Source organism: Orycteropus afer, unplaced genomic scaffold, assembly GCF_000298275.1.
Source record: "Orycteropus afer afer isolate SDZICR_OR568_19922 unplaced genomic scaffold, OryAfe1.0 scaffold00044, whole genome shotgun sequence".
NCBI lineage: Eukaryota > Metazoa > Chordata > Mammalia > Tubulidentata > Orycteropodidae > Orycteropus > Orycteropus afer.
Genome location: NW_006921631.1, coordinates 7,633,492 through 7,642,644, shown reverse-complemented (window position 1 = coordinate 7,642,644; position 9,153 = coordinate 7,633,492).

The window sequence follows — 9,153 nt, the reverse complement described above, 5'->3', positions numbered from 1 at the left end:
ACCGATGTACTTCATGGAAATGAATGCCAAAATCACTTGTAATTTGGTAGTTTACTTTGTTGTTGTTGTTATGTGCCGTCAAGTCAGCCCTGACTCATAGCGACCCCTCCTTGGGTTTCCGAGGCAGTATCACTACAGAGGTAAATTGCCCCATCTTTCTTCCCAAGAGTGGCTGGTGGGTTTGAACCGCCAGTCTTCTGGTTAGCAGTCAAGTGCCTTAGGCACTATGCCACCAGAGCTCCTTCTACTACCTTAATGTTTACAAATATCCCTTAGAGTGGATGGATGGAGATTATAGATGTAGGTATATATTTAGGGATTCTGTGTTTATTACTCTGTCATTCCTCCAGATGCAATACTTAGGTTCTTTAGAACTATGGATTCTCTTCACACTGGTTAGTACCTGCAGTGAATTGCTTGATGTGGCCCTTCTAGCCATTGTCCTCCATTCTGTGATGTTTTGTAAATCCCATTATCCATGCCTGTTTGGGGTGCTGTGGTAGTTAAGGTCAGGTATCAACTTGGCTGGCAGCTGGTAGTAGTCATTCCCTATAATGACTGGCAGTCGACTCTGTGATGGGATTTAGGTTAATTCTGTTGGGACAACACAGGTGGAATGTATCTTGAGTCCTGCCTTGCTGGAGGGTATAATTCAAATCACCACCCTTAGCTTCCCTGAGGGTATACCTACGAATCTCCTGGGAAGATTGGCTCTCCTCTTGCTCCGGCTTTGTGTCTTGGATCATCCTCATCTCACCCCTGGATTTGGGACAGCAGCTGTCATCTGATCTGCTGATCGAGGTTCATCAAACCTTGAGAGTTGGGAGGATCCACCAGACCTACTCACGGACCCGGGACTCGCCAGCCTGCCAGCCTCCACCACTACTACGTGAGACGAACCCTTGGGTGTCTGTGAGTTCTGTGAGGCATTACAGCGAAATACCCTAAGACTGGGGAAATTATTGGGAGGAGGAGGAGGAGTTAATGTCTGAAATGATGGAGTGGCATGGTAGTTTGGACATTGGGGACATCTTTGACCTCCGCCTCATGGGGACTGGCCTAGTGCTGATCTTTCCAAGAGAAATTGTTCAAGCAGTACCTCAAACTCACCAGACCAAACTCACTGTCACTGAGGTGATTCCTACCCATAGCGACTCCCACTGGGTTTCCAAGGCTGTAAATCTTTATGGAAGCCTCATCTTTCTTTTGTGGAGCAGCTGGTCAGTTCGAACTGCCGTTCTGTCTAGCAACCAGATGCCTTAACCAATACACCACCAGAGCACAGCAAAAATGTTTGTTGATTGACATTATTCCTGTTTAGCAACCAGATGCCTTAACCAATACACCACCAGAGCACAGCAAAAATGTTTGTTGACATTATTACTCCACTGACTTACTAGCATTAACTCATTAGCCTCTTCTCTAAGCAATGCAGCAAAATGTGTGAATTGGTTTCAATCATCGGTTCTGTTTTACTGAGAGTTCTGCTTAAAAATATTAAAAATTGTTTTTAATTGCCCTTTTGAACTTACTGTTAAAATATTTGCTGAAATTTGTAATACTTGTGGTATGATAGACTATGGGACATCTGGTACACACATATGGTACCTATACATATGGTACATATACATATGGTATACTATGTATATATACATATGGCACCTTATACATATGGTTATACTATGGTACAGAGTGGCTCACACTCAACATAAATGTTTGCTAGAATTAAATGTTTGAGAAAATTTTATATAATGTTCTCCCCATATATATTTATATCAATCTATAGATTTTAATACAGCTAAGGGTCATAGCCTGGAATATATTAGACCCTAAAAAATTTATAATTGAAAGTAAGTTGAAGGGCATCTTGTCCTGATGTCACATATGATCATTTTATGTCTGCCAGAGGAAAGTAAAGAGGTTCTTAATTACATGTGTATATGTGTGTGTGTCTTAGGCACTGTGGTGAAGACTTTGGACCCCTTCTCAAAATGTAGTATTTTTAAATGCATCAATACATAGGATGACAAAGTACAATAATTTCATTGAAATACACCTCCAGCGATAGGGCTATGTTAAGGCCCTCTTACACTTTGTAGGTACTAAAGAAAGTTACCTATAGTTTCTACTCCCCTTTCTCAGCAGCTCCAGATTAGAGTTCTGGAATTCTGGGAAGTGGAGGGCATCCTGGGATTCTAGCCTTTGGCTGCTACTCAGAATGCAGATAAGAGCTTCTCTAAGATGCTACAAAATGTTTGTATATAGTATTTATATACAGTTTCCCAGTTCTTCTGTAATAGAAATACCGTAAGTGGGTGGCTTTAAAGAACAACAATGTATTTTCTCATGGTTCTGGAGGTTAAAATTCCAAAGCAGGGTCTCAGCTGTGTTGATTCCTTCCTCATAGTAGTCCCAAGCATTTCTTGTCTCCTTGACTTGTAGACAATCTCCTCCGCCACCCCCAACCTGGTCTCGTGTATATTTGCCTCTGTGTCTAATCTGCTCTTTTTGTGTCAGAAATGATTAGATTTAGAACCCACCCTATTTAGGTATGATCTAATTAACAAAGCAAAGAAAATCCTATTTCTAAACAGAATTACTTCTACCAGTGTAGGGGTTAGCATTGCCACACATAATTGAGGAGAGGGGGCACAATTTAACCCACATCATAATAGCACTGGAGGGCCAGCATTGGAAAGATCTTTAGCACACTGAGAGCGTGGAGATTCCAAACAGATGTATTGCCACTGGAGTTAGTAATGACATAGGAAGACTACTAAACTGGAGAGAGGCTAGGCTGGTGCCCTCACTCTCTTGGAAGAAAGAAAAGCCACACATGGTTGTTATGTGGTGTTGCCCTGAAATGCCTGACCACAGAAAAGGAATTGTTAAGTGAATTTTAGAAAATTTAGCCTGAGCTCATTGGCTGAAATCCCAGAGGTGATTCCTTGCCTGGAGTTACAGCTACAGTTGGACCAAACAGAGCATTGCAGCTACGGGGGCCCTGCATGTACTTTCATCCTTGTCAGAAACAAGCCTGGATAGAGCCAGGACCTCCCCCAAAGCTAGGAGCTCATTTTGCATATCTAACTTTCAGTAGTTTTATTTTTCATTTCCTTTGAAAATGTTGTTGCTCTTCTAAAATAACTTTTTTGTCTGTTGCTTTTTTCTCTGTTGCATCATCTAGTTTGTCTGGTCGGTGTAGTGAAATGCAATGGAGGCAAAATTGCACAGTGTTAAGATGCAAGCTCTAGATCTAGTCTGCCTGAGGTTTGAATCCTAGCTCATTCTATTCTAGCGGTGTGGTTTGGGGCAAGAAACTTACGCTGCCTCAGTTTCTATATCTGCAAAGTGGGAATGATAATAGTACTTCTGAATTGTTGCAAAAATTGAATAAGTTAATACATGAAAGCTCTTGGCATCTTGCCAGACATATGGAAGAAGTCAATTGATGATATATAATATTATTGTGCTGATCTCATGTACAGTAATGATGCTATTATGCTAAACTTTTTTTATTAATTCTAATATTTATCTGCAGATAAGGTAAACTTTTTTTCTTTCCAGTCATTGGTTCTCTTCCTTCTTTTTTTTTTTTGCATTGGCTAAACCAGCACTGTCCAATAAAATATTCTACAATGACGAAAGGAGCTCTGGTAGCGTAGTGCCTAAGGCACTTGACTGCTAACCAGAAGGCTGACAGTCCAAACCCACCAGCCACTCCTCGGAAGGAAGGTTGGGCAATATATTTCCCTAGTGATATCGCCTTGGAAACCCAAGGAGGGGTCGCTATGAGTTGGGTCCGACTTGACAGCACATAACAACACTCCACAATGATGAAAATGTTTTATAATTGGACTGTCCAATACAGTAACTGCTAGCCACACAAGGCTATTTAGCCCTTGAAATGTGTGCAGTGCTACTCAGGAACTGGATTTTAAATTATGTTAAAATTTGAATTTGAATAGCCACATGTGGCCAGTGGCAACCTATTGAACAGCTCAGGACTGAAAAAAACCAAAGTCATTTCTATTGAGGCAAATTCGACTCATAGTGACCCCCTTTGGGTTTCTGAGGAGGTAAATCCTTATGGAAGTAGATCTTCCAGTCTTCCTTCTGCTGAGCGGCTGGTGGATTTGAACCGCAAACCTTCTGGTTAGCAGTCAAATGCCTTAGGCACTAGGCCATCAGAGCTCCTTAGCTCAGGACTACATCCTCCATTTCAGTGTGGGATAGTGGTGACATCTTTGCCTTACACCTGGCTTTTATAGAGTTCCTCACATTTTACCAGTATATATTTGTGGTGCATTTGAAACAATACCCTTTATTAGTAGTTCACTGAAAGTTTCATCATGAATTATCATTAAATGCAAAAATGCATTTCCACAAGTATTCAGAGATTTATATGGTTTTTCTCCTTTTCTCTTTGATGTGGTAAATTACACTGATGGGTATTTCTCATTAAGCCACTTTTGGATTTCTGGGATAAATATGATGATTTTTAAAAATAAATCCTTATTGATGTATTTACATTGCTGTATTTGATTTGATAATACTTTGTTTAGGATTTTTGCATCTATGGTATAAGCAAAATTAATTTAATCATTTTCTTTTTCCAGTACTCTCCTTGTTTAGGTAGCAAGATTATACACTGCATCATGCACCGAGTTGAAGAGTTGTCTCACCTTTTCTATTCTCAGTGTAAAAAAAGAACAGTTTCATAACCTTTCACCCTCACCTCTGAAACCATAAGAGGCTGCTCTTTTGGTGGAAGAGAGAGGAAGTTTTTCAAATGTCCAATTCAATTCTTTCATTTATTCAGGTTTTCTATTTCTTTTTGAGATATATTGGTTAATTTTTTTCTGTATACTTTTCTATTTCATCTACACTTTTCAAAAGAGCTCCACTGTGACCTGTGCTGATTTTGCTTTGCCCATAATGGTATCCCCTTGATTGACAGTACCCACCCTTTGAATGGGAGCTCCAGTAGCACAGTGTCTATGTCACTTGACTGCTAATCTGAAGACTGGCGGTTCAAATCCACCAGCCACTTCTCAGAAGGAACGTTGGGCAATCTACTTTGGTAGTGATACCTCCTCGGAAACCAAGGAGGGGTCGCTGTCAGTCAGATCCGACTCAACGGCACATAACAACAACTCTTTGAATATTGGACACAAATACAGGTTACTATTTTCCTGACACTTCAAAGAATGGTCGTCCCCTCTCTGGCCTAGTGTGCTGCAATTTTATTTAAACAAACAAAACACTTAGAAGGGTCATGTGATGAGGGAAAGGCCAGGTGATGGATTCTCTAATACTGGGCCCTGGTGGCGCAATGGTTAAAGCACTCGTAACCGAAAAGTTGGCAGTTAGAAACCACCTACCAGAGGCTCTGCTGGAGAAAAGACCTGGTATCTGCTTCCTTAAGGATTGTTGTTGTTGTTGTTATGTGCCTTCGAGTGGGCCCGACTCATAGCGACCCCTCCTTGAGTTTCCGAGGCGGTATCACTATGGAGGTAGATTGCCCAACCTTCCTTCCGAGGAGTGGCTGGTGGGTTTGAACCGCCCGCCTTCTAGTTAGTAGTCAAGTGCCTTAGGCACTAAGCCACCAGAGCTCCTTCCTTAATTAAGGATTACAGCCTAGGAAATCCCTAAAATAATTTCTGCAACCTGAAAGCGGACACGTTCCATGCACAGGAAGGGACTTCACCCAGTATTAGGATCCGGGGCGCCGCCCTCCAGTACAAGGAGCGCCCAAGGCACCCCCCTGGTCTATGTTGAATCAGAACCTCGCAGGCTGCGACTCAGGCACCTGCCCAGGTGCGTTCTGGACTCCCTCAAGGTCAAGAACCCACTGGCTCTGACGGCGCAGGCGGCCCCAGTCCTGCGGAAAGGACCTAACCCGCAGTTTCCCAGCTCCCGAGGTGCTCGCGAGGAGATAAGGGTCGCGGCGTCAGTGCACGCACCCCTCAGATTTAAAATCCCGCCTCCTATAGGACGGGATGTGTTGGGGGCGGTAACTTGGCTTTAGAGGAATCTTTCTGTGGGGTAGTGGAGTCCTGAGCCCAGCTCCTGAGCGGCTGCCATCCAAGAAAATTGAGGGATGTCCAGGCAGCCACTCTTCGCAGGAGGAAGCAGAGGGTCCGGAAGCGCAGTACCTCCAGATGGTCACTAGGGGGTGATGCTTCCTCAGCCTTCCTCTAGGATGCCGCGGCTGCCGGCGCAAACGGTGGGTCTCCAGGATCCCAGCCTGGAATGCTATCGCTGATCTCTGGCGAGTCTCACGGTGGCCACCTGACCCTTGCGCATTTTTTTTTAGGAATAAGGAGGGGTCTGGGAAGTCCTGGTCTTCGGAAATGTGCAGGCTCACACACTTTGGTCATCTAGTGGTGGGAGTTTTCAGACTTTCCATGAACGTCAGACGGCAATGCCCCATTGGGTTATTCAGGTTTAACTGATGGACAGTGACTGTGGCATTAGGGCACTATAGTGTCCCTGGAAGCAATGGACTCGAAATCATTGTCAGATTCCAGTCAGGATTGTCTCTTACAGAAAGAACTTGATGAATCGTCACATCTGGGAACAACTAACTCTAGGAGCTGAGATCCCACCTCTCCTCACAATCCTCACAATGGTTGCTATGTTTGAGCCCGTTGTTGAAGCCACTGTATCAATCCATCTCTTTGAGTGTCTTCCGCTTTTTTTGCTGACCCTCTACTTTACCAAGCATGATGTCCTTCTCCAGGGACTGGGTGATGACCACAACAATACCCTATTTAATCTTGACAAGAAGGAAGAATTCCAAGCTACACTAAAGGAATTAGCAAAAAACAAGGCTCCAGGAATTGACGGAATAGCCAATGAGAGATAGATGCTACCCTGGAGGCACTTACTGGTTTATGCCAAGAAATTTGGAAGATATCTACCTGACTGGGGTAGTTATGTTTCTGTGTCAACTTGGCTGGGCCTGGTTGAGTGGCTGGGCAGCTGGTGGTAGTTATTCCCCATCATGAGACTGGCTATCAGCTCCATGGTGGGATCTGCCACAAGCAGCTGAGGAGCTGCCTTTGGGATGTGGTCTGCTTCCTGTATATAAGGAGAAGCCTTGGGAATGGTCTCTAGCCTATGGCATGCTTGGACCTTGCATGTAGCCATGTCGTTGCTCAGCAGCCTGCTATGCTCTGCCAACCATGGGACTTACAATGGACTTAAGTTAATGGCCTGCCATGTGGTTTAGTAACATTGGGACCGTGCCGTTTTACTTGTCAACCTTGGGGCTTCTCAGCCTCAGCAGCCAGCAGCTGTCTGAATGAAGAAATGCCTCTAGCTCCAGTGGGTTGGGAGCAAGAAGCAGAGCTGGACCCCAAGGTTGAGGGGCTTTCACCCAGCCCCTAGAGCTTGGCACTTTGAACTTGGACTTAAAGCCTCCAAATTGTAAGAATAAACTCTTGTTTGTTAAGGCCATCCCATTTGTGGTATATTCCTGTCAGAGCGGCACTAGGTAACCAGAACACTGACCAACTGATTGGAAGAGATTGATATTTGTGCCCATTCCAAAGAAAGGTAATCCAAAAGAATGTGGAAATTTTCAAACAATATCAGTAATATTACATGAAAGTAAAATTTTGCTGAAGATACTTCAAAATGGTTGCAGCTGTATATTGACACAAACTTCTAGAAATCCAAGCTGGATTCAGAAGCAGGTATGGATTGAGGGATATCATTGCTGATGTCACATGGATCTTGGCTGAAAGCAAAGAATGCCAGAAAGATGTCTACCTATATTTTATTGGCTATGCAAAGGCATTCAACTGTGTGGATCATAACATTGCAAATAATTGGAATTCCAGAACAGTTAATTATGCTCATGAGCAACATTTACATAGACCAAGAAGATATTTTTCTAATAGAACAAGGGAATATTGCATGGTTTAAAATCAGGAAGGGTGTATGTCAGCGTTGTATCTTTTCATCATACTTTTTCAATCTGTATGCTAAGCAAAAAAATCCAAGAAGCTGGACTATATGAAGAAGAATGAGGCATCAGGATTGAAGGAAGACTCATTAACAACCTGCAATACACAGGTGATACAAACTTCTTGCCTGAAATGAAGATGACTTGAGGCACTTACTGATGAAGATCAAAGAATATAGTCATGAGTATGGATTACACTTCAACATAAAGAAAAAAAAAAAATCCTCACAACTGGACCAATAAGCAATATAGCAATAAGTGGAGAAAAGATTGAAATTGTCAAGGATTTCATTTTACTTGGATCACAATCAACACCTATGGAAGCAACAGTCAAGAAATCAGACGTCATATTATTGGGAAATCTGCTTCAAAAGACCTCTTTATAGTGCTGAAGAGCAAAGATGTCTCTTTGAAGACTAAGATGCACCTAATCCAAGCTACGGTATTTTCTTTTTTTGTTGTTGCCAAGAGTTTTTTTTTTTTTTCCTAAGTGTTTCCTCCCCTCCGCTTCCATCCTGATAACAAAGTTTTCTTCCACATAATCTTTCCTTGACATTTTATAATAATGAACTTATATACTATTTATCCTCCTGTGATTGACTTATTTCACTCAGCATAATGTCCTCTAAGTTCATCCACGTTATGCGGTGTTTTGCAGATTCTACATTATTCTTTAGCGTTGCATAGTATTCCATTGTGTGTATGTACCATAGTTTGGTTCTCCATTCTTTCAGTTGATGGACACCTAGGTTGTTTCCATCTTTTTGCTATTGTAAATAGTTCTGCGATGAACATGAGCGTGTGTATATCTGTTCTTGTCCTGGCTCTCACTTCTTTAGGATGTATACTAAGTGATGGGATTACTGGATCAAATGATATTTCTAATTTCAACTTTTGAAGGAATCACCATACTGCTTTCCACAGTGGTTCTATCATTTGACAGTCCCACCAGCAGTGTATGAGAGTCCCAATCTCTCTCCATCCTTGCCAGTATTTGTTATTTTCTGTCTTGTTGAACTTTGCTGTTAGTGCTGGGGTGAGATGGTATCTCATTGTTGTTTTGATTTGCCTCTCTCTAATGGCTGGTCTGGTAGCATAGTGCCTAAGGCACTTGACTGCTAACCAGAAGGCTGGTGGTTCAAACCCACCAGCCACTCCTTGGAAGGAAGGTTGGGCAA